General features: G+C 36.4%; 1 protein-coding gene across 9 annotated transcripts in view; it reads right to left on the bottom strand.

The window, feature by feature from the left end:
- Window positions 1–26,519, bottom strand: part of DLGAP1 (DLG associated protein 1) — a 1,118,212-nt gene that overhangs the window by 12,279 nt on the left and 1,079,414 nt on the right. The gene's annotated exons all lie outside the window — the stretch shown is intronic.

Consider the following 26,519-nt stretch of genomic DNA (forward strand, 5'->3'; position numbering starts at 1 on the left):
AAGAGCATGTGAGAAACTTTCCTAAATGCCCTACACTATCAACCCACCACTCTAATCCCAGGCACACACCAATTCTGTTAACAGCTTTCCTGTGTACTGGGTAGAAAAAATTCCATTTAGTCCTTCATGCCTTCCCAAAGGAGACACTGTGAACAGTCAGTCAGTTAGTCAACAAGTATTTATTAAGTTCAAGCTAAATCAAGCATTGGGATGGGCTGAGTTGAGAGTCTCCTGGTATGGTTCATATTGTTTCCGAGACCCTGGTCACCACGGGGTGCACGGTGAAACAGCTGCCTCTGCTGGAGTCCAGCCACTAGACCATTCACAACACATCCCAACGGCCAGGAAGGAAGGGGGAAAGCCACAAGGCTTCCTCCCTCCTAGCCCAAACAGAAAACTTTTAAAAAGGAAGAAAAAATGGGGTTAGGGGGGAGAGAACATGTTAGAACGTTTTGAGAAATGCACTCTTAATTCAAAGTGTTCTCGGGGAGGCTTATTTACATGAGATTGATGACATGTTATGAAATTATAGAAATAGGAGTCAGGATGCAAGATTACCTTTTTCTTTAGGATATACCATATGATGCTTCTATTACCATTATCTCCTAACCAGCCTCCACTAATTCCTTCTTCACACTGCTCTGATTACATTATCCCCTACTCAGAAGTTCTCAGTGATTCCCCATTACCTAGTGAATAAATTATAAACCTTTTTGTCTTCGATTTCGAAGCCCTTCATAAATTTTGTTCCAACTTGCTGCTTTAGTCTTATCACATTCTGCTCCTTTTCAGATACTGTCTGTTAATATTCATCCACCCCAGCTTGCTCCATTCTTTCCAGTTCTATCTCTGTGCTTTTGTCTATTCTCTGACTCAATGGATAGAGGGTACAGCCTGAAGTTCAAATATGGATACAGACATTTACTAGCTGTGTGAGTCATTTCACTTCTATTTGCCTCAGTTTCTTCATCAACAAAACAGGAATAATAATAGCACTTATTATTGTGACGATCAAAAGAGATAATATTTGTAAAGCACTTAGCACAGTGCATGGCACATCATCAATGTGCTTCATAAATGTTTTCTCCTTCTCTTCCCTTCTGATCCACATCCTGGAATGTTTTGCCCCTTCCATCTGTGCCCAATGAAGTTTCTGACTTCCTTCAAGATCTAAGTTAGATACTTCCTCCTCCTCCTCCACAAAGCCTTTTCTTCTTCCCCCACTCTCCTGCTCCGCAATCTCCCCTTCTCCATCCCTCCCCTCCATTGAAAGTTTACCTCTTTCTCTACAAATTTCTCATAGTATTTTGTCTGGACCTTTTTTTTTTTTTTCCTTTGGTACTTGTTATATTTTCCCTTATTTATGTCCATGTCTTTTCTTTCCAGAAGATGATAAACTTCTTGAAAATAGTCAGCTATTTCATATCTGTATTTATATTCCTACAGCCTAGTGCATAGTAAACACTTAACAAGTGTTTTATTTTATTTTTATTATTATAGCTTTTTATTTGCAAGATATATACATGGGTAATTTTTCAGCATTGACCCTTGCAAAACCTTCTGTTCCAATTTTTCTCCTCCTTCCCCCCACCCCCTCTCCTAGATGGCAGGTAGACCCATACATGTTAAATATGTTAAACTATATTTAACAAGTGTTTTTAAAATAAATTGAATATAAAGAAAAGATAAACTCATTCATCCAAGAGATGACTTACAGATTTAATCTTTTTTTTTTTTCTATTATGAATACAGTTAATAGACCAGAGACCTGAAAGAGATCTTTGGTCCCAGGGAAATACCCAAGCAATAACAGCTCACCTCAGCCTCAAAGACAGATTCTGAATCCCTAAATTCTGAATGTCTGGACCTTCAAGAGGCAATGGTAGAAGCACCATGACCTCCAAGGATAGGGCAGTCACATGGCCCAAGAAGTGAGACTTGGATGGGTGTCCCTAAATTCCAACTTTCTAGAAAACAATTGAGAATTCTTCAGTCCCAGCTTCCTGAATATTTGGGGAGGGGGGCGGCCTCTGGACAGTATGATTCTTTCAAATCCAATCTTGTAGCAAGCAAAGAACAGTGTCAACCTTGTATTAGACTGAGTAGCAATGTCACATTGAAAAGTCTTGGGAGCAAGCCTTATAAAGAGAGAAAAATACTTGGGCAGAGTCAATTTCTTTGAAAGAAGAGAGAATTAATGCCATCACCAAATTTGAAGTAGCAGCAGTAGAAGATAAACCATGATATGGGAAAACAAAAGATTTGAATTTTGCCCTCTGCTTTTGACACAAGTTATTTGGACAATGCAGGTTTAATGGCAAAAGAATTTGCTACTAGTAATTCTTTCTGGACAAGTCCCAAGCTATAAGGTAGCAACAAAAGCTGGACGTCACTATGGGTATCTGAGAAAGAAATGGAACTCATCAGAATAACTTTCTGACAAAATCAAATGGATCTCCTTCCCCAGAGAGATCTAAGATCTCAAAGTAGTACCATAAGATAAAATGGCAATTTGAGTTTCTGGGATAGAAATTGGCTAGCTGTGTTGTCAAGGGTTTCCTTGCTAATAACCCTAAGTAGTTTCTCTACCAAAGGGATCCTCCAAAAAAGTAGAATTATATTGACTGCTTATGGGTTCCTGGGAGATCATTATTGTTTTCTGTATTTCCATGGAAGTGGAATAAAGGCTGCCAATACATGTTCTCAATATATGTTCCTTGAAAGCTTTGTATGGGCTCTAGGGACCCTTTTATCCACATCTGGGAAGATTTATTCCTAAGCCATATTCAAGTAACATTCTGAGATTTTTCAGAGGCAAACCTAGGGATGGGGAGCAACACAAGTCAAAGAATTATTATTATTTGGAGGGTTGATCCCCAAGATCAAACTTTGTTCTAAGGTCACAATTTAGGAATCTAAATTATGGGTTACATGTAAAATGAGGATAATCATTTTTGTACTACCTATATACAGGATTATTGTGAAGAAAGTGCTTTGTAATCATTGAGGACAGACCATTGGAGTCAGAAATTCCTGGGTTCAAATCCTGTCTCAGAAAAGTCCTTTAACCTCTCTGGCCTAAATGTTCTCATCAGTAAAATAGGTGAAGCAGTGTTTACAGCTCTGGACCTACAGTCAGGAAAACCCAAGTTCAAATGCTGCCTCAGAGACTTACCAGCTTACCCTGCTTAACCTTAACCCTGCTTGCCTCAGTTTCCCCATCTGTAAAATGAGCTGGAGAAGGAAAGGACAAACATTACAAGTTTTGGAAACAAGGTTATAACCAGATTAAATTCCATTATGATAATTCTTCAAATAAGGCAAAAAGTTGACAGTTTGTCTGTATTGGTGTCTTGGAAAGTCTCCCAGGCAGGCTTTACTCCAGTGAGTAGATTTTGGGAATCAGACTTGACTGAAATGACTGAACAACAACAATATCAGGGGCTGGACTCTACCTTTTAGCACTAAATCTACGATGCCATGACTGCATCAGTACCGAGACTGAAGAAGTTAAAAGAATCTCTTCTGAAGCATTTCTCTTCCACGACTCTAGACCACTTTTCCATTGTGGTTCATTTTGCTTTTTGTCATCCTCTGCTTTCATGGCTATTCAGAAGTCAGAATTGCTCGGGTGCTGCTTGCTTCTGTGTTCACTGAAGGCTCTCTGTCTCTCTTTTCCTGAAGCCTATCAGTGACAGAAATGTTATCTAGGACAGTAAAAATATGCTTGCTCACAATGGGTGTGCCCGTTGTGAAAGCCAGACTTGACTCTGGCCAGGAAAGAAAAAGAAAAGAACAAAGCCTGAATGATTTCAAGTAAGGTGACCAGACGCCCTCGATTGGCTGAGACTGTCAGTTTCTGATGACCTATCCTGGTGTCTGGGAAAGTCTCCCAGGCAGGCTTTACTCCAGTGAGCATGGAGCTGTAGACAAACTGTCAGCTCTTTTGCCTTATTTGACGAATTACCATAATGAAATTTAAGCCGGTTACAATCTTGGTTCCAAAATAATTCACAGTGTTTTAATAGTTGCCTTACAGCTTTGAGTGGGGAAACCTGGTGCATTCTCCAGCCCTGCCGATCTGCAAGTTGATTTCCAGCTGGAACAGTTCAGACTAAGGGGGACTCCCTGGCAAAAGCTCCTTCCTGCTCGTCCCTTCCTATCATGACTGACAGTGGTTACTGGAGGAAGCTCGGTCTCATTTTCTCTGGGCTTTCTCCTCTTATTGTCATTTCAGTTTCAAATACGGATCACAGTCATTGAGTATCTTGAAGTTTTGCCTGGGGTAGCTCACATTTATCTCATACTTGCCTCAGTGAAGCAGGGAGCATATGGCCTTAATAACCCTGTTGTATAGACAAGGAAACTGGGGTTCATAATGACTTGCCCGTGGGTAGGAAGCTAATAACACGGTTAGATCTGAGACTTGAAACCAGGTGTTCTTTCCTCTAAATCGGAACTTAAACTATGGGTCACAAACCCACATGGGATCTTGCAACTAAATGCAGAGATCATGAAATTATGATTTATTATCAGTAAATGATTTGTAAACTTATTTTGTACATCTATATACCCAGGGTCACATAAAAATCTCTTGGGCAAAAAGGGGTCGTAAGTGGAAAAAGTTTAAGAAGTCCTGTTCTAAATCACAGATTACAGTTAGTGACCTGAAGCAAGTATCAGGGGTCTTCAAACTTTTTAAATAGGGGGTCAGTTCACTGTCCCTCAGACTGTTGGAGGGCCGGACTATAATAAAAACAAAAACTTTGTTTTGTGGGCCTTTAAATAAAGAAACTTCATAGCCCTGGATGAGGGGGATAAACGTCCTCAGCTGCCACATCTGGCTTGCGGGCTGTAGTTTGAGGACCCTTGCTTAGATGAACATTTTGCTAATTTTCACAGACCATTGAACAATGCTGTTCTCTATATCAAAGGAAGTACTCATCAGAATCATTTCCTGGTTTTTGGCATTTAGGGAGGTGATCTTCATGTACTGGATTTAACTTAGGGGTTTGTAACCTGAGGCCAATGGACCCACAAGGAAGAGGTGAATATTTAAGGGAAGTCTATTAATTGTGTCTTTTTTTCATATTTTCATAACTGTATTTCAGTAAATTTGAAGCAGTAAGGGAACACAGGTAGTTAGCCCCAGAGTCAAGAGGACCTGAGTTCAAATATTCAAAAAATATCTGAAGGCAAAAAAAAAATGTGCCTTCAGATATTTAAGTAGCTGTGTGACTTTGAGCAAGTCACTTAGATCTGTTTGCCTCAGTTTCCTTCTCTGTAAAATGAGCCTGAAGAGGAATTGGCAAAGCATTCTACTATCTTTGCCAAGAAAACCCCAAGTGGAGTCAAGAAAAGTCAACCTGATTTGACTAAACACCACCACTTCGGTATATTTGGTTACTTTTGTAAATCTACACATATGAAAACATTATTTTGATAAGGAGTCCATCTATAGACATTAGCAACTAACAAAGGGGGCCAAGAAGTTCAAGAACTTTAGATTCTTCTATAGACTAAGCCCAGATGCAAAAACTCCAAAAGTGACCCAGGGCAAGCAGAAGAATAAATTGGACAATGGATCTAGAAGGAATTGGGTGAGTCAGTTGGAAAAAGAAAAGAGAATACAATCTCCCTCATTCTCCTCAGGTTGCTAGTCCTGAGAACTGTGTAGAGTAAGGAAGTAGTCATTTTCTATTGGAGAAATCTAGGGTAGGAGTTGAAACCAGATCCTCCCATTAGTATAGTAGCTGGTTTCCACCCCACAAGATTAATCTCGAAGAAGGAGAAAAAAAGAGAGAGAAAAGGAATTATCCCTGTCTTAATAAAGTAGAATTCATATGAATTAAAAGGCCCTGCTGAAAAGGCACCAGGATATAGTAGTGTATTTAAGAGTTATGAGATCTGGGTTCAAAGCCCACTTCAATAACTGTGTCAATACAGGGAACTTCCTTGAACTTTCACTACTTTAGCTTTCTCCTCTGAAAAATGGGGCTAGTAATAAACACTGTCTGAGAGGCCGCATGGTGTCATGGACATAACACTGGCCTTAAGTCAGAAGGACCTGAGGGGGGCTGCTACTTGACCCCTGCCAACTGCATGATGAGTAAGTCATTAAATCTCACTGTCCAGGTTTCCCACATACTGATGAAATCACAGGTCTGGACCAAAACCAAAATACTATTTATCTTAGTTTTTTGTGAGCAAATGAGCTTAATGAAATTTTAAATATTAGAGGACAGAACCTGTGATTTTATCAGTTTAGGGAATTCCCAATAAAGGAAAATCCTTCTACCCAAACAGATGGGCTCCTATTCTGTGATTTACAAGTTTACAATTTCCAATCTGGATATTGAAAGGAGAAGTGACTTGCTTGTGGCTAATATATGTCAGAGACCTTCCCCACTCAAAAGCCAATTCTCTTAAGTGTAATAAAAAATGTGAATTGTTGGTATTATTGTATATTGTTTTCCTTAGCAATAATAAAACCTGCAAGTTAAGAAAATATTATTATTATTTTCACATAACAAATACAGCAAGGCTCACAAATGGTCAGTGACTTGCCTAGAACCATACAGTTAGTAAGATCAAGGAGTCAAATCTAAGTCTTTTAATTCCCCAAACCAGAGAGCTTTCAATTCTACCAGTCTCCATCAATGTAGGATATGATGCAGTATTGTAGGAGGTCTAATAATACTATCAGTAGAAAAAAGGACTAGAAACAAACATACTGAAAGTTGCATATTGCAGAAGAGAATTAAGGACAGAGCAATCTGAACCTTGCTTTGATACTGAATTCTGTTTAGAGGGTCAAAATGGACCCAAGGGAGTCTTCAAGGGCCCAGCCTCAGGGACAGACAGGCCAAAGAAATCAGCTATCATGGGAGCTCAGGACAAGGAAAGATAAGATGCCCAAAATTAAACTTATTGCTTGCAATAGAACTCATCATATCTTTATATGAAATAGCACCTCCAGGGTAACAAGAAGGCACTGTGACTGAGCTGGAAACCAAAATGCATTTCATCCTGTAGGCCTACTAAGGCTAAAAGACTTTACTTTAAATATTTAATCTTTAAATCAATAATTTAATTTAAATTTTTAAATAAAGAAAATCCTGATTAGAGATTTGAGAGAAGACAAATCTGAAAGAACTCAAATACCTTTCAAGATACCTGAAAAATTGAGTTAGTTCTAATAATAAATATCTGTTGATTGATTAATTGATTGTTTGAATTAAGAACTTCTCTTTAAATTCAGTTTCTTTGGTGGGGGCTGGAGCATTTTGGGGAGGAGGAGAACTGTATATCTACTGAATATATCCGTTGTCCTTTCCTTATTTATACTTCTTGTAAGGTATATATAGAAGAAGGGGAGCAGGGAAAATTACTCCCACATATAAACATTGTTAGATGGATGAAATTAGGTTAAAATGTATCTTGAAGGGAAAAAGAAAAGTCACAAATTGAATCTGAAGGGTAGGTTTGGTTTAGAGCAGAGGGGGTCCATTATATGAACCTCATCTATGCTTTTCCATTCCAATTGAAGAACCACTTTCTTTTCCCTGTCCACATTTCTCTGCCTCTATGTCACAGCCCCTATGAGAAAGAAAACAGATAGGGATTAAGCTTCCGTTAGGGCTGGTTTGGGACTGTTCTCATTGAAGACAAATGATAGAATCTTAAAATCTCAGAATACTAAAATGATGAACTATAATGATAAGTCAACCAATACTTGATTCAAAAAAACATCTCTACACCTTTTCCTCTGAAGTGTTTATTCAGCCCACATTTCAGTAAACCAAATTAAACCAAAATTTTTGTTATTAAGAAGGTATAAAGTTGCCCTAGAGTTTCCTAAACTAATGGGAACTAATGAGAAGCAGGAAACATATAGGCTTCTCGTATAGATAAAAACTGGGGTTACTTCCAATTTATCCTGGATATACACATATGTAAATGGTTGTCTGCATATGTTGTCCCCTGTTATACTGCACATTTCTAGAGTGCAGGGACTTTTTTTTTTTTTTTTTTTTGCCTTTTTTTGTATTCCCAGATCTTTAGCACAGTATCCCCACAGTAAATGCTAATAAATGTGTTGTTTGGGTCCTGATTGACTCATTAAATGTAAATAGTCATTTCTGCTTTGGTCAGAAACCCTGAGGATCTTCCCCTCCTAGATTTACTTATTGCTAGATTTTTTATCTCAATTGCTACCCAGCCTTAATCTCTGAATTGGTCAACCTCAGTCAGAATGAGACCTGTTAAAGACTTTAATCTCAAAAGGTCAAGGTCTCCCACTGCATCCAGGGCCATCTCCAGTTGTCCTGATTTGTATCTGGCCACTGGAACTTAATGACTCTGGAGGGGAAATGTGACCTTGCACATTCTCTCTCACTTAAATTCAATTTATTTGCTTCTCATGGTGTCCCCTCCCTCTTGTCATGGTCCCCTTTGAGAAGGGAGTTCAAACAACAACATTTTGTCATAGGGATAGCTTAGCTAAATTCCCAATGACTCATCTCCCACTTGGCCAGCATAGAGATGAATTTTTTGGCCACAGTAAGTTTTAGCTCCTTTACTAACTTATGGAGGAATTTGGCTCAGGGAAGGGAGCATCCACACCCTTACAGAGCTTTTTAAGTTTTGAAAATGATGGTTTGTAGTGAGTGCCAATGAGAAATGGAAGCCAGGCTATTGCTATTATGATGTGTGCTTAGTGTCTGATCATCTTCATTCTGGGGCAACAATTGTTTTTGTTTTCCCATCACTTAGTCATTTAGATTCTATTTCATTACATCTCTCCTATTCTCCCTCTTCTCTCCTCTGACACTCTTGCCCCCCTGGTGCAGGCCTTATCACAATATAAGTGGATTGCTGCTTTAAAATGAGGATCTGCATTGAATTTAGACTTTTTCTTTGCCATCTTTTTCTAATTGATAACCAAGGATAAGACTCTGTAATATCTTAAATTCAATATAAGTAAAATGTGATGTGGTTGCTAGACAACTGAATGCAACCTTAGGGGGCTTGAAGAAAGGTATAATATTTAGGGCTAGGGCTATAATAATATCATTGTACTGTGTGTTATCGGTCATACTACACCTAGAGCAATGCTTCTTAAACTTTTCCCACTCGTGAACATTTTCACCCCAAAATTGTTACACAATAAAATAGATATACAAATAAAATATTTACTGATAATAAATCATAAGAAATATTTTAAAACAATTACTTGGTATAAATATAAATAAATATAAAGATTCAGAAATTCACACGATTATTTATTTTTACATAAAGAAATAAATCTTGGCAGAATACTGTTGACATTTTTTTTGCAACTCCCACATGGAGTGGAGACCCATAGTTTCAGAAGTATTGATCTAGAATACTATGTTCAGATCTGGGTACCATGTTTTAGAACCAGAGATGTCGGACTTCTAGCCTGTTCTCAAGGATAGATTGAACCAGATTAAAATGGGAAAAGTTTAACACAATAAATAAAACAAACAAGATGGTGAAGGATCTTTAGATCATGTTGGTTAAAGCATGCAGTTGTTTAGCCTGGAGAAGACTGGGGAGAGGAGAAATAGTTAAAGGAATGACAACAGTACAGATAACTTCAGGTATTTGATGGGACAGCCTGATTTGTTCTGCTTTGCTTTTACCTTAATACAATAAGAAAAAATTGGATTGAAGTTGAAGAGAAAACAAATTTAAATTCAATGTAAGGAGAAACTTCCTAACAGAGCTATTTCAAAAGGCCATGTCTTGGGATATAGTATGTTCCCTCTCACTGGAGGTCTTTAAGCAAGGGTTGGATGACTACTTATCAGATAGGTTCTAGTCGGGATTCTTACTCAGGTACAGGTGTGGACCCAACTGCCTTTGGAATTTTACCCATACAGCTCTTAATATTCAACTCTTAGACTGGTGAGGTCCAATGCTTTGACATCAAGATTTGCAGATTTTTAGTCCATTTTTACCACTTATCAACTATGTGATCTTGGCAGGTCATTTAATAGCTTTGTGCCTCAGTTTTCTCATCTGTAAAAAGGGGCTAGTCATAACCTACTCTGGCTGCTTCATATATATGTGTGTGTGTGTATGTGTGTGTGTGTGTGTGTGTGTGTATGTACATTATATATATAATATTATAAATCCTAAAGCTCTACATAATTGTACCTCTGAGATTGAATCCAAAGGGATGCACAAAGGTGGAAGCTACATTTGATAAAGGTAAAGGGAAATGCAATTTTCTTTGGTTACTCAGCTGACTTTTGATGCTGGGAAAACTTAGAACTTTAAAAATATTATTTATACATGCATGAATGTAATTAAAAATCTATGTCATGCTGAATGTTGGATGATGAAATATGAATCAATGGTTCCCTCACTGACTTCAGTTTTCATTTACTGGGTGACTGACCTCAAAATATATTCGGTTACAGTTTCTGGCTTCTGAAATGGAGTTATCAGTAATCACAACTCTCCCCAACACAAAAACACTATAACCCAATGTAAAACACTATTGTTTGTATTTGTTTTATGAGTGGTAGCATATATATTTACTATATGTTGGGCAAAAGCTTTTCAATTTCCTCATTCTCTTAAATGTAATATGACATAGAGGAAAAACTGGAGTTGGATCAGGAGACTTGGACTCAATTTCTTGATTCTCTCTTAATTGCTATGAGTCTCAGTTTTGTCATCTCTAATTTAGGAGAGGATACTAATATTTGTATTATATATCTCCTTGACTAAATCTTACTTCATTGCCTCATAAGGTAAGGAGGTGGCCTTAAGTTTTTGAAGGCTGTGCCTGGGGAATACAAACTCTTGCAGTTGTTCCCACCCAGGAACAGATTATGTTTGATTACTGAGGACTAGACTAGCTAAGAATGGAAAAGCTCATCACCAGCCAGATTGGCTATGAAATCATGGGTCATTTGGTCATCTTGTATTGCTGTGTTCATGATATGTATTTGCAAAATCCCATGCTGAAAATAATTGCAACTAATATGATGATATCAGTCGTAAAAGTTGAAGTAAAGACATTTTGCAAAGAACTTAATAAGACACTCCAAATTAAATCAGCATGTTCTTTGAGAGGCAGCCAAAGCAGGGTGAAGAGAGAGTCAACCTCTGAATCAAGAAGTCTGAGTTCAAGTCCATCTCTGACACATGCTGACTGTGAGACTAAAATCACTTAACTCCTCAGTGCCCAAGCAACTCTCGGATAATAAGTCACAGAGCAGGTGCTGCCTTGCATTGATAAGAGATCTCCACACTGGGAGTTACCATCATCAATAAAATCACAAGTCAAGTCCTCCTTTCTCCCCACCAAAAAAATTAACAAACAACCAAACGTACACATAGTTTGATACTTGATGACTTCAATGTATAATACATAAAAATATTAGAAAATAAATATGATTTAATAGTCAGGAATGAAAGATGTGAAAGACATATACCACAAAAAAAGTCATATCATGAACACTTTCTTCAGGAAAAAAACTGGAAGATGCTGAACATGGTAAGCACCAAGAATTACACATACAAAAAAAAAAAAAGATTATGTTTTAACAGATAGTAAAAGACTTGTTAACATCAAGGAAATCATTCCTGTATCAGCTGTCTTTGTGAAAAGGAAAAGGAAATGGGATTACAAAGAGCCAGCATGGTTTCATTAAGAACAAGAGGTCACACCACACTAACTTTATTTCCTTTTTTTCTGGACAGGATTTCTATAGTGATAGATAAGGAGAATCGTGCAGATATAATCTCCCTAGATTTCGGCAAAGCATTTGATAAAGTATCATATTATTTTTGTGGAAAAGACAGAGAAATGTGTGCTTGATGATAATATAGTTAGATGGATTTGGAACTGTGTAGATGGCTCAATTCAAAGAGAAGTCATTCATTTCTTTCCCAAGTGTTTCTTGACACAGCTTTCTCCTTTTTTTTCTATCCTTCTGACCCCTCTTCTCAGTCTCCTTTGCTGAATCAGCATCCTACAGCATATTTCCTTATCCATGAATATTTCCCCAGACTTCCTTCATCCTGGTCCCTTTCTTTCTACACTCATTCTTGGTGATCTTATGGCTCTGATCAATTAATCATCATTTCTTTGCAGAGGACTCCCAAATTTATGTATTTAGAGCTCCTCTATTACAGAAGATAAAGTTCTGTCTTGCAAACTGCCTATTGCTGGACTGCAAGGCAGAAAACAAAAGAAAATCTATAAGGAAGCAAAGATGGGCAACTCTGAACATGATGTGTAGTATTTATTATATAGGCTTTCTTGAAATGAAAAGTCATTGTCTTATATTTTGAATCTTCTCTTATATTCTGTTGTACACATGGCAATGTTTTTTTTTCTTTTTCTATTTTGTTTTTTATTTCTATTAAGAAATAATTTTTTTTTAAAAAAAGGAAATGTTGGAATGTATGTCCTGCAGGCAATCTGACAGTCCAAAATAGAATTCATTCTTTTCCCACCAAAACCTGTCCCATTTCCAAACTCCTCCTTTTCTGTCTAGGGTACCACCAACATTTAGTTTCTAAGGTTCACAACCCTAGACTCATCTTCTTTTCTTTATTTTCTTTCAACTTCCATATCCCATCAGCTTCCAAGGCTATCAATTCTAGCTCCACATCATTTCTCATATCCCTCTTCTTTCCACTCTGGGTTACCACTCAAGTCCTCCAGGATTACTGCCAGGACCTAACTGTTAATCTGTCATCAGTCTCCACCTTTCTCTGTTCAAAAAGTTTGCTGGCTACCTTAAATAATGGAGAAAAATTTATAGTCATCTTTGGAATTTAAAAGTTCTTCAAAGTTTGGCTTCAATCTGTCTTTCTAGAATGTTTTCACATTATCCCTTTTTATATTCACTACATTCTAGACAAATTGTACAAGCTATTTCCCATGCCTTGAATCTTTTTTTTTTTTTAACTTGCTTTTATTTTATCTCTTGGGATCTTTAGCTCCATTAAGCATCAGCGCGACTATATAAGAGCCTTCCTTACAAAACCCTGCCCTAAATCTATCTGCCAAGGGAAAGTCAGGAACTATATGACCAAAACTACAAAATATTTTCCACACAAATAAAGTCAGCTCTAAACAATTGGAAAAATATTAAGTGCTCTTGGATAGGCTGAGCAAATATAATAAAGGTGTCAATACTACTTAAACTAATTGATTTATTAATCAAACTCCCAAGAAACTATTTTACTGTTCTAGAAAAAATAACAAAATTCATCTAGAAGAACAAAATTTGGTCAAGAATTTCAAGGGAACTAATGAAAAAAAAAATCAAATGAAGGTAACCTAGCTATACCAGATGTAAAACTATATTATAAAGCAGCAGTCACCAAAACCCTTTGGTAATGGCAAAGAAATAGACTAGCTGATCAGTTGAATAGATTAGGTTCACAGGACAAAATAGTCAATAACTTTAATAATCTAGTATTTGACAAACCCAAAGATCCCAGCTTTTGGAATAAGAATTTACTATTTGACAAAAACTGCTGGGAAAATTGGAAGCTAATATGGCAGAAACTAAGCATTGACCCACACTTAATACAATATGCCAAGATAAGGTCAAAATGGGTTCATGATCTAAACATAAAGAATGAGATTATAAATAAATTAGAAGAATGTAGGATAGTTTACCTCTCAGACCTGTGGAGGAGGAAGGAATTTGTGACCAAAGAAGAACTAGAGATCATTATTAATCACAAAATAGATAATTTTGATTATATTAAGATAAAAAGTTTTTGTACAAACAAAACTAATGCAAACAAGATTAGAAGGGAAGCAATAAATGGGGAAAACATTTTTACATTCAAAGGTTCTGATAAAAGCTTCATTCCCAAATCATATAGAGAATTGACTCAAATTTATAAGAAATCAAATCATTCTCCAATTGATAAATAGTCAAAGGATATGAACAATTTTCAGATGAAGAAAATGGAAACTATTTCTAGTCATATGAAAATATGCTCTAAAATCACTATTGATCAGAGAAATACAAAATAATACAATTCTGAGATACCACTACACACCTCTCAGATTAGCTAAAATGACAGGAAAAGATAATGACGAATGTTGGGGGGGATGTGGGAAAACTGGGACACTAATGCATTGTTGGTGGAGTTGTGAAAGGATCTAGCTATTCTGGAGAGCAATTTGGAACTATGCACAAAAAGTTATCAGACTGTGCATTCCCTTTGACCCAGCAGTGTTACTACTGGGCTTACATCCCAAAGAGATCTTAAAGGAGGGAAAGGGACCCACATATGCAAAAATGTTTGTGGCAGTTCCTTTTCGTAGTGGCCAGAAACTGGAAATTGAGTAGATACCCATCAGTTGGAGAATAGCTGAGTAAATTGTGGTATATGAATGTTATGGAATATTATTGTTCTGTAAGAAATGACCAGCAGGAGGAATACAGAGAGGCCTGGAGAGACTTGTATGAACTGAAGCTAAGTGAAATGAGTAGAACCAGAAGATCATTATACATGGCAACAACAAAATTATACAATAATCAATTCTGATGGATGTGGCTCTCTTCAACAATGAGATGATTCAAACCAGTTCCAATTGTTTAGTAATGAACAGAGTCATCTACAGCCAGAGAGAGAACTATGGGAAATCAGTGTAGCCCACAACATAGCATTTCCACTCTTTCTGTTATTATTTGCTTGCATTTTTGTTTTTCTTCTCAGGGTTTTTTCTTTCTTTCTAGATCTGATTTTTTTGATGCAGCAAGATAACTGTATAAATATGTATACATATATTGTATTTAACTATACTTTAACGTATTTAACATGTATTGGACTACCTACTATCTAGGGCAGAGGGGTAGGGGAAGAAGGGGAAAAGTTGAAACAGAAGGTTTTGCAAGGGTCATTGTTGCTAGTGCTCTCCCCCATTCCCAAAAGTTGCTTTGATTTTACTTTGTATTGATTTATCTGTGTATATTTGTTTCCTCTTTGCAACTTTTGAATCTGACATATAAAGAATAAAGATAGCTTAATAGACAAAATCTTGACTGGTTAAGATAACAGACTACATCTAATGAGATGAAAGGAAGTAGAGATAAATGTAAAATCTTACACTGGGCCTAAAACCCAAAAGTCACAAGTACAAGATAGGGGATGTTATCAAATCAAAAACCAATAAACATTACAGGTGGTGTAGGGGATACTGCTAGGTCTGCAGTTAGAAAAATTGATCTTCCTGAGTTCAAATCTGGCCCCACACACTTGTTAGCACCTTGACCCTGAGCAAGTCCCTTAACTCTCAGTTTCTTTATCTGTAAAATAAGTTGGAGCACTTCACTGTTTGCTAAGAAAACCCCAAAAGGAGGCACGACTGAAAAATGACCAAAAAGCAACAATAACTTACTCTGAACCTGCTGTTCTGCCTGATTTCAACTCCACAGAACAAGATGTCCTTCCTAGGTTACGCTCATTACTTCTAATCTTATCCCCATGCTGTTAACTTGAACTTTATGTGAATTCTCTGTAAAATAGTATTTTAGTCAAATTTAGGTTTGACATTTGGATTCTGTGGCCAGCCCACTGGAGTTGCTCTCTCTGTGGTAGGGTTTAAATGCTTGACAATTCAGCTCTAGAGAGGATCTCATTGCCTTGTATCTTTTCTTGCTGGTTAATTTTCAGAATCTTCCTAATATAATTCAAATGGAAGTGGTTCAATTTCCTGGCAAATACCTGGCCTGCTGGTAGACTGCCCGAGTTTCACAGGCATACAACAGCAAAGTCAGTAGGATGGCTCTGTAGACCTTCAGTTTGGTATGCAGCCTAAAACCTCTTCTTTCCCTCCCTTTCTTTTGGAGCCTGCCCAATGCTAGGCTGATTTTGTCAGTGTGTGCATCTATGGACATCCCTGAGAAGCATACTGTCAAGGGAAGTGAATTTATCCACATAATTCAAAATTTCTCATTAGTGTAACCAATGATTCCATAAATGGCAAGGTGCTGGCTGGTGGAGGATCTGTTTTCTTGGTGTTGTCAGGCCAAAAGTAGTGCAAATGGCAGAGAACTGATCCATACCCTGGTGGCAAGGAAAGCTTGAGAACATCATCCATTATCCAGAATCCATGCAGACGTGCCATCATGGAACAGACATACAATGCTGAGGAACTTCTCTTGGCAATCAAATTTCACCATGATATTCTACAAGACTGCGAATGACTGACAGTATGAAAGGTCTTGGCTGACAGATATTGAGAGCAGATCTCTCTCTCTCTTCTGTTTCTAGCATTTCTCCTAAAGTTGTCAGGCAACAAACACTGTATTGAGCCTTTCTGAAGCTATACTGCTTCTCAGGTAGATGCTCATCTTCCAGGTGAAGGATCAATTAATTAAGGAGGATTCTGGCAAGATAATTGCCAGCAGTGAGTAAGAGAGGACCCTGACCTGTAATTATCACGATTCAATCTGTTACTTTTTCCTTTATAGAGAAAGACAATGGAAGCATCTTTGATTTCCTGGTGAAATAACCTCCTCTTGTCATATAAACTGGAAGATTTCAGTTAGCTCTATATGAGCAGAGGATCTCCTGCCTTGTGGATCTTTCTTGGGATGGAATCAGCACTAGGCAGTTCCATGAGCGGAGCCTAAAAGCATTCAATACCTCTTCTTCATTTTAAGTTCAGCTACTTCATAGAAGACTTGTGCATCTCATGACCATCTTATCACCAACACTGTCTTCTTCCATTCATCTAAATGCAACAAAACTCATGGATGCACCCTTGCAAATGCAAGCACTGGCATTTAATAGATTATATCATTATAAGGAGAAAAGAAGGAGGATGTGTGACATAGAGTGCTGGACTAACCACAGACTTATCTTCTCCAAGCTAAATATTCCCACCCAACAAAAGCAATGGACTCAAGGCAAGAGAACTCTTAGGAAACTGAACATCAACACATTGAAGCACTTCTCTGTGGGTGAACAGTTTATTGCCGTTTTGGAGGAAAAGCTAAATCAGCATACAGTTAGCAACACTGGAGCAGAAAAAGAGTTGGCAGATTTCAGAGAGAACACTGCACTTACTCAGCCAGAACAGTCATAACCATCAGGATTGGTTTGATGAAAATGATGGGGAAATTCAGAAGCTGCTAACAAAAATGAGAACTCTACGGGTTTATCAGCAGGACAGTTTGTCTCTAAGAAGGCAGTGTTAACTGCAACAAAAGTAAAGTGCAATGTTTAACATATATTGGATCACTTGCTTACTGGGGGAAGGAGTGGGGAGAAGGGAGGGAAAAAATTAGAACAGAGGATTTTATAGAATGTCAAAAATTATCCATGTATATATTTTGAAAATGAAAAGCTTTAATTAAAAAAAAAAGTAAAGGGCAAGCAAAGTTTAGAGAGATGCAGGATTCTTGAGTCAGTAAAAAGCAAAATGAGATTCAGTTTTATGCCAATGGCAATAACCCAAAGAGTTTCTTTGATGCTCTGAAGACTATTTATGGGCCAAAGACCTCTGGTACATCTGAACTATTCCGTGCTGATGAAGGCACACTGATTAGGGATAATGGAGAAATAGGCTCAACACCATAGTGTTCTCAATAGATTGTCATCAACCTATGCTGAAGCATTGACCTTAAACCTCAGGATGAAGTCAATGGTCTCTATCTGGCACAAAGCAGGCACTTCCTAAAGATTTATTGGATTGGATTGGGAGACTGAGGCCCAGGAAAGTGGCATGTATGAACCCACCCATCCCTCTTTCTCCCCTATAGAGTGAGCAGTAGATTCCAAATTTGAATCCATATCCTTTGATTCGAGACCCAGTGCTCACTTTACTTCAGTTATTTATATGGTACAAATACATTTGTTACATCTATATCCTGGTTTGAAGAATAATTCCTCAAGTTTTAATTCAATTGGTTCAGGGTCATTTGTAATTTGTTGTGAGCCATTCATGACCAATTCATATCCAAGGTTCAGTTTAAAAAAAAAAAAAAAAAGATGGATGTTTCATTCCTGACCAAGATTTATTAGTTTACACCTAACAAATGTTGCTTTTGTTTTTAAACAGAAATCAAACTGTTACGTGAGAATAAAAAAAAACAATTCCCAGGTAGATATCTTCTTTAACACTAACTAGATCTTCTACAGGGCTAAAACATAGAATATATAATTTTTTTTCCTTAAAGAACAATGTTTCAAATAGTTAGATAATTTAATATTTTTTCCTTTCATGTCCTACCAGAATTCTTGTTAATAAATGATGTCTTTCACTTTATAAATAAGTTGTTTTAGCATAAATCACTTAATTTGTTCTAATCATGAAGCTAAAATATCTCATAAACAAATAATAATTTCTTGAGCTTTTCAACACAGGTGATATTATAGATTTAGGACTAGAAGAAACCTTAGAGGCGTCTAATCTAAACCCCCATTTTATACATGAGGGAGCAGAGGTCCAGAGAGGTAAAATAATTTGCCAAAGGTCACGCAGATTATAATGAAAAGAGAAGGGATTCAAATACAGTTTTTTGACTCCAGAGACTGTGATTATTTTATTTTATTTTATTTTTTTATTGTACTGGTATTTAGTTTTACTTGGGAGCTTGGAAGCTGAGATTCTAATTTCAAAAGTGTTATAGACCTCAGATTGCTGGTATAATTAAGGCCAGTAACAATTGAAAGGAACCTACATGTGCAAAAATGTTTGCAGCTGCCCTTTTTGTAGTGGCAAGGAACTGGAAACTGAGTGGATCCCCATCAGTTGGAGAATGGCTGAATAAGTTATGGTTTATGAATGTTATGGAATATTATTGTTCTATAAGAAACGATCAGCAGGATGATTAGAGAGGCCTGGAGACATGAACTGAAACTAAGTGAAATGAGCAGAATTAGGAGAACATTGTATGCGACAATGGTAAGATTATAAAGTGATTAATTCTGATGGACATGGTCCTTTTCAACAATGAGATTATTCAGACCAGTTCCAAAGATCTTGTGATGAAGAGAGCCATCTACACCCAGAGAGAGGACCATGGGAACTGATTGTGGATCACAACACAGCATTTTCACACTTTTTGTTATTGTTTGCTTACATTTTGTTTTTTCTCATTTTTTTCCCTTTTTGATCTGATTTTTCTTGTGCAGAAAGATAATTGTATAAACATGTATACATATATTGGATTTAACATATATTTTAACATAACATATTTTGGATTACCTGCCATCTAGGGAAGGGGATGGGGGGAAGGAGGGGAAAATTTGGAACACAAGGGTCAATGTTGAAAAATTATCTATGCATATGTTTTGAAAATAAAAAACTTTAATAAAAAATAAAATAAAATAAAATCCTGTGATATCTTGGGTGATATGTTATCTTATAGTAGCAGAGATAATACCCAACCAAAATAATGAAAATCTAGATTCTTAGAAGATAAAAGAATTTATTCATTTTTATCTAAAAAAGAAACCAAACAACTTATTTTCATCCAAAGTAATTATTATTGAATAGTCCATCAATAAGCATTTGCTGAATAATTCACTATGTGCCCAGTGCTGAGCTGGACAAACATCCTATGAGCCTGAATCTAAAGAAACTTTCCCTAACATTCCTGGTTTAGCTAATTTCAGACTCATGAATTCCACATTTCTCTTTGGACAATAATTTTGTGGGGGGAGGGCTCCTTTAAGACTCAGATTCAAGATAGGATGAGACTGACAATGAAAAAAGGCCAAAATATTTTCTCCATGTGCATCCAGGAATGGAGAAGTGTCTATAGTTGATGGATTCATGAGTTTCCATAGGACAGAGCTATGCTCCCCATTCCCCACTCTATCCTTTCCCACCCTCAAATATGAAGGCCATTGGGATACTCTGGGCTGGATCTCAAACTGGGCCAGATGAGCAGGTCCTGGATGATTGCACTGATATAAAGTCACAAGAATAACAATGCAAAACTTCCGTAACCAAACCTGAAACCAGGCAAACCCCATTTCAGGTTCCATTACCAGCCCATATTTGCTGCCAAGTCTCACAAAGCTTCTGGGGGACCCAGGGCCAAGTTTCACTAACTTGGATGCCATTACCAAGTAAAATTAAGATGGAATTAATCTGCCTCTTGCACACGCTCCAGGTTTATCAGCTAATAGCTTCAGATAAAGCCTGAAAATTCCATATGATAAGTTGTCCACAATTCAGGAGGCAAAGATAGATTTCTAAGTATGGTATACTGGTATTTCATCCTGGCGCTAGTGAAACCCTAGCCTATGTTTTTTTATACACGACAGTAGACTGCATTCCTAGTTAGAAACATTCAATCCCATCTGGTAGCCTCATTCCCAGTTAGATAATACCACACGTATCTATGTAACATACAGGCCACTGTCAAATTGCACTGAGCCATCTCTCTGAGACAGCTGTTTCACACAAGGGCTGCATTGTCTGAGAAAAGCTTGTATCATTTTACTTCAAATGCTGAGGGAACAAGCATTCTGTCAGCTGCTTTGGCTTGGAGGAAGCTTCACTCACTACAAATTTTCATTATTTTGTTATCAAGCCCAAAACACACTATTGACTGTGTGAGCCGAAGGCTTCAGAGGAAAACCAGAGTCCTTACTCTGCTTCTATCAAGTAGATAAAAATCTATCCAGCTCTCACAAGCTTTGAACAAATAACAATAATGACCTTAAAAAAAAAAAAAAGACAGTTATTCTCTCCTGTAGGCTTTTGTTTCCAGCTTTTCCCGTTTATTATATCCAAAGCTTTGGCTTTAGGTAAAAGTAGGAAACAGTGTCTCATCCAGGAATGTCAGACACAGAGTCCTGTCAGGAAGCAGCTGTCAGAATCAGGAATCTCTGATGACATCACAGACAAAATAAGGGGATAACTAAGCAATATTTTTAAAAAGGGGTTGGCCCTTTCCCCTCTTTTAGCTTTAAGCTATAGAAGAAATCAGGAACTGGCCTCAGGGTACAGATTTTGGTACAGACTTTAGCACCTCGTTACAAGAATAGCTAATTAAAACAGGAAGCAACACTCAGTCCACTCTTCATATGTCCTCCTAGTCTGTGTCTTGGGTCTCTACTTATTCCTCCCCACCCAATATTTCCCATGATTTTCCATGATTTTCTTTTCAGTCATTTCATTTTCCATGATTTCTTTTTCATTCAATTTAACAATTTGCCCAGGACATACATATTCTGCTCTGATTTTGAGACTGAGAAAAGTTATTATAATTGAGAGGAAAAAAAATGTATAACATGCTATACATAATAAAGTAGTAATTTCTTTCACTCTTATTACTTGTTATAAAGCAGATAATCCTAGAAGGCTTTCTGAGGCACCAAGGTACACACGGTTCTGATTCTGACTTTAACTCTATGAAGGTACATGTGAATTTTCTACTGGCCTTTCTTCAACAGCATTAGGTCCCCAGCCACATTTTGTTCTCAGAGTCTCCTTCCACTCAATTTGTTCTGAAATATCTTAATCATTCTTCAAAAGAGGGGATTTTCTCCTTTCATGGGCCCTAAAACTTGGACTCTCTTTATTCTTTATTCCTCTCCACTTTCTAATTTTATACATCCAAATGCCAGGATGCAATACAATAAAAATAAGCATGATATGCTTATTAAACCAGGAAAAAGTTTCACTAATAATATGGGCTTCTCACTTATTCCTGAGGAATATGGCATAATGGCTCAAGTATTGGGCTTAGAATCAAGAAAATACAAGTTCCAAGAAATCAACATTATATGTCAGCCATATTAATTAATAATGTGTATTTACATATGGATAATGTGTATATATGTGTGTCTGAGTATATGTATGTATGTATATATAGATATATATATGTGTATGGGTCTATGGGTGGATATGAATGTATATATATGTATGTGTGTGTATATCTCTATATGTATATATAAATATATCTCTGCTTAACTGTGGCTTGCTTGGAGAAGATGGGAGGGATGAAAATGGGAAAAATAATGAAGTAAAAAGAAAGTACACAACAGAGAACAAAAAATAACCTACAAGAAAACAAAGAAAAGATGGACACTCATGAATAGGATTTCTTCTATTATTATATATGCTTTCTTGAAATGGAAATTTATTCTTACATATTTTGAATCCTCCCTGATGTTTTGCTGGGCACATGACAATGTCCTGTTTCGTCTTTTTTTTTTTTTAATTTTTAAATTTTCCTTTTCTGTCTTTCTTTTTTTTTTTTTTTTCTTATTTTGCATTAGTACAATAAATGAAAAAAAGAAGAAAAAAAAATATGAGTTCGGGGCAACTAGGAGGCACAGTAGATAAAGACCAACCCTGTAAATCTGGTCTCAGAGACTTAGTTTTGCTGTGTGACCCAGAACAAGTCACTTAACCCCTGTTCCCAAAAGGAAAAGAAAACATGGCTTCAAGTCCTGTCTCTAATATTTGCTACCTGAACAATCAGAAGCAAATCACTGTTTTCCCCGCCTTTAATTTCCTCATTTTTAAGGTAGGGCTAATGATACTTATAATCTTTACCTCAAAAAGTTTTTGTGAGGATTAAATAAGTTATATTTTTTAAATTTTGTAAATTTTAAAGACTATATAAATGTCAATTATTATAATTGCCATTATTCATAAAGACCATTGGGATATAATGTTGCATTATAATTAAAGAGTTACAGAAAAAAAAAAAGAGAAGAAAAAGTTCCTCCAGGTCTGGTCCTAACTATCAGAACATCTTTATTTTTATTTTTATTTTATTTTATTATTATAGCTTTTTATTTACAAAATATATGCATGGGAAATTTTTCAGCATTGACAATTGCAAAACCTTTTGCAGAACATCTTTATTATCAGGAAGGGAATACAGATATAATATAAGAATATGGAGGCGAGACTGTAACCTAACAAAATATAATTGTTTTGTTCTTTTATTTATGTATTTGGTTTTTAGTCAAAGAGTTCTTAAACTTCTTTGTATGTCCTAAGTCCCTCTGTCAATTTGGTGAAGTCTCTTTTCAGAGTATTGATTTGTTGCCTACATTCATAATTGAAGGAAATGACAAATTTTAGTTAGAGGTTAGTGAAAATAAAAATGCAATTTTTTTCCTCTTTGAGTTTATAGACCTTCTGATATTCATGAACTTTAGGTTAAGAATGCCTGCTTTATAGTGAACTGGTCCAACCATTCTGGAGAACCCCAAAGACTATATATTGTGCTTTTTTTTTTTTTACCCTTTGACCCAGCAATACCATTATTTAGATTTGTATTCCAAAGAGATCAAAGAGAAAGGAAAAGGACGAATATGTACAAAAATATTTAAAATTAGTTTTGTGATGGCAAAGAATTTAGAAAATGAGGGATGCCCATTAGCTGGGGAATAGCTGAAGGAGTTGTGACATATGATTGTGATGGAGTACTATTGCGCTGTAAGAAATGACAAAGGTGGTGGTGTTAGAAAAAACATAGTAAGACCTATATGAACTGATGCAAAGTGAGGTTAGAACAATCAAGAGATCATTGTGCACAGTGGCAGTAATGCTGATGACAATCACCTGTGAAAGACCTGACTTCTCTGATCAATACAATAAGACAAATCCAAAGGACCCACAATGAGAAAAATGCTATCCATTTCCAGAGGGAGAACTGATGAACTATGAGTGCAAATTGAAGTATAATTTTCTCACTTTCTTAAAAAAAAAAAAAAAAAGAATTCCTGCTCTAGTGAATAATTCGATATGCATATTACTGTATAATTAGGATTGTATCTTGAAACTCTACATTATGAAAATACAACTGCATACTAACATTCCAGCTAAGTCCCAATTAGTGATAACAAATCCTCTGACATTTTTGCCCTGCACATTTCCATTAGGCTGGAACCAATTATCACATTTTACATAAATATAACTTCGAATAGGACAAATTCGAACACAATGGGTAGACTTGAGGGGATTCATCATTCACACTAATTGAATCTAGAAGCAAGATCTCTCACTAGAAAGATCTCAGTACAGTTGTAAAGTGCCTAAAAAAAAATGAATAAAAGTGTATGGTACAAGCTTATAGGGAAAATATATCCCAGCCAATCCACCAAGTATTTTCAAAGAATAATTAACAGAAATTTTAATAGCCACATAAAACTGCTTAAACAAGATTGCTGATAAAATATGCAAAATATGCAATTCAAAAGAAACCTATTTAGGAACTCCTTTCTTGGGCACATAAAGTTCTTCATGATCTGACTTACAACCTACTTTCCCTTGATGATTATGTATATATCTCTAAGTTGCAGACAAATAGGACCTGTTCATATTTCCTGGGATGTGGCATTTCACTTCTTGTTTTCACATCTTTGCATGGAAAGTTCTCTCTACTCACTTCTATCTCATGGCACACCAAGCTCCCTTCAAGGCTCAAGTGCCATCTCATATATGAAACCTTTTTATAATTTTTTCAATTGTTAGTGTCCCTTCTCATCACATTCCCCCACTGAAACTGCTTTAAATTAATTTCACATTTACTTATCTGTGTTCACTTTGTTTCCCTACTAGTAGAATAAAAGCTCTTGAAGAGACTATTTTCATTCATGGCTTTGTATCCCTGGCATCTAGCACTATGCCTTGTATATAGCAGAGCCTCAATAGATGTCTGTAGAATGGAATCATTTAAAAGAATAGCTAAGTTATAATATTTGGAATTTTTAAAAAGAATATTCATCTTTGGATAAAAAGAATTTGAGAATCAGCTACACAAGCATAGGATGGGGATATATGGTTAGAGAGCAGCTCATGTGAAAAAGACTTCAATGAGCTAATAATTTGATAGGGTAGTCAAAAACCAAAAGGATTCTTAGGCTTCACTAAGAAAATCATTGGGTGATCTTGTGAGGAAGAGAGTCATCTGCATCCAGAGAGAGGCCTGTGGGAACTGTGTGGATCACAACATAGCATTTTCACTCTTTTTATTGTTGTTTCTTGCATTTTATTTTCTCTCTCTCTTTTTCTTTTTTGAGCTGATTTTTCTTGTGCATCAAAATAATTGTATAAATATGTATGCATATATTGGATTTAATATGTATTTTACAATGTGTAATATATATTGCATTATTTGCCATTTGGGGGAGGGAGTGAGGGTAAGGGGGGAAAAACTGGAACACAAGGATTGCAAGGGTCAATGTTGAAAAATTATACATGCATATGTTTTGAAAATAAAAAGCTTGAATTAAAAATAAAAGAATAACAAACAAAAAAAAAGAAAAAAAGAAAAGTATTAGGTAGAAAAGGAAAAAAGTTCTAGTCCCACTGTACTTTGTGTTGATTAGTCCAAACTCAAATGTTTTTAGTTCCCCTCATTACATTTTAGGACGGATTTGACAAATTCATCTAAGGAAAGGAGACCTGGAAGTACATCAGCCCTGAAAATGATATTACAGGAAAAGGTAAAGGAACTGGGACTTATCAGCTTATAGAACAGAGGATTTTGTGGGAAGCAAAAGCTGTTATCCAGTGTGAAGGGCTGTCATCTGGAAGAAAATTTATTCTACTTAGGATAAATGGGTAGAAATTAGGGAGAGGCAGTTTTAGGTTTCATATAAGGGAGAACTCCAAATAAATAAAACTATCCAAAACTATAATGACTTATAACGAAAAGTATTTAATTCTCTGCCTCTGAAGATTAGTTAGTCAAAAACCACCATTCATTATTTATTAAGCACTTAACCATGTTTCAGGCACTGTGCTAAATAAGCCCCAATTCACAAAGAAAAACAAGAGTTCCTTCCCTGAAGGAGCTTATACTCCAAGAGGGGAGAGGAGATGAAAATAATGAGAAATAAGATAAATATATTTGTAGATATGTGTGTATTTATATACACATAGATGTACCCACACCCACATATATTTGTATAGGTATATATTGTATATGTATGTTATTATTAAGAGTATGACAAAAAACTCTCAGGCTACAGAGAGGAGTTGAAACATTCCCTCCAGTCCTCAGAAGCTTGATTCAGGGAATAATGAGCAGACTGAAGGGAATCAGATTCTTTAAGGAATGACTGTTTTAGGGAACAGAGCTTGCAAAGAAAGGTAGGGACATAGTGGAGGATGTCTTTGGGTATAATTTTTGATTCCATTTATTTACCATCTGGTGGACTAAGTACCCTAGGACAAAGTTACAACCAGAATGGGGGCAACTGAGCCTTGCCTAAAATTTAAAAGGTTCTGGCAACACTTGTATTCCTTCAATAATTCGATACAACTTGAGCTAGCACTTAGAAAGAATCAATCAATTAATCAGCAAGCACTTATTAGTTAAAATAAGAAGCTATCAGATAATAATAGCTCTTAATCCTTGCTTTATCTCAGATGAGCTAGCCTTGCCCAGCAACCTAACGTCAATCTCTTCAACAGTGATCTTTTTATGTCCTGAGATTCTCTGATCCATCACCAGCCTCCCAAAGTGATTCGTTCTGTTATCAAACCATCAGTTACTCAATAACTTGAGAATTAT

This window comes from Antechinus flavipes, chromosome 1, assembly GCF_016432865.1.
Source record: "Antechinus flavipes isolate AdamAnt ecotype Samford, QLD, Australia chromosome 1, AdamAnt_v2, whole genome shotgun sequence".
In the NCBI taxonomy this organism is placed as follows: domain Eukaryota; kingdom Metazoa; phylum Chordata; class Mammalia; order Dasyuromorphia; family Dasyuridae; genus Antechinus; species Antechinus flavipes.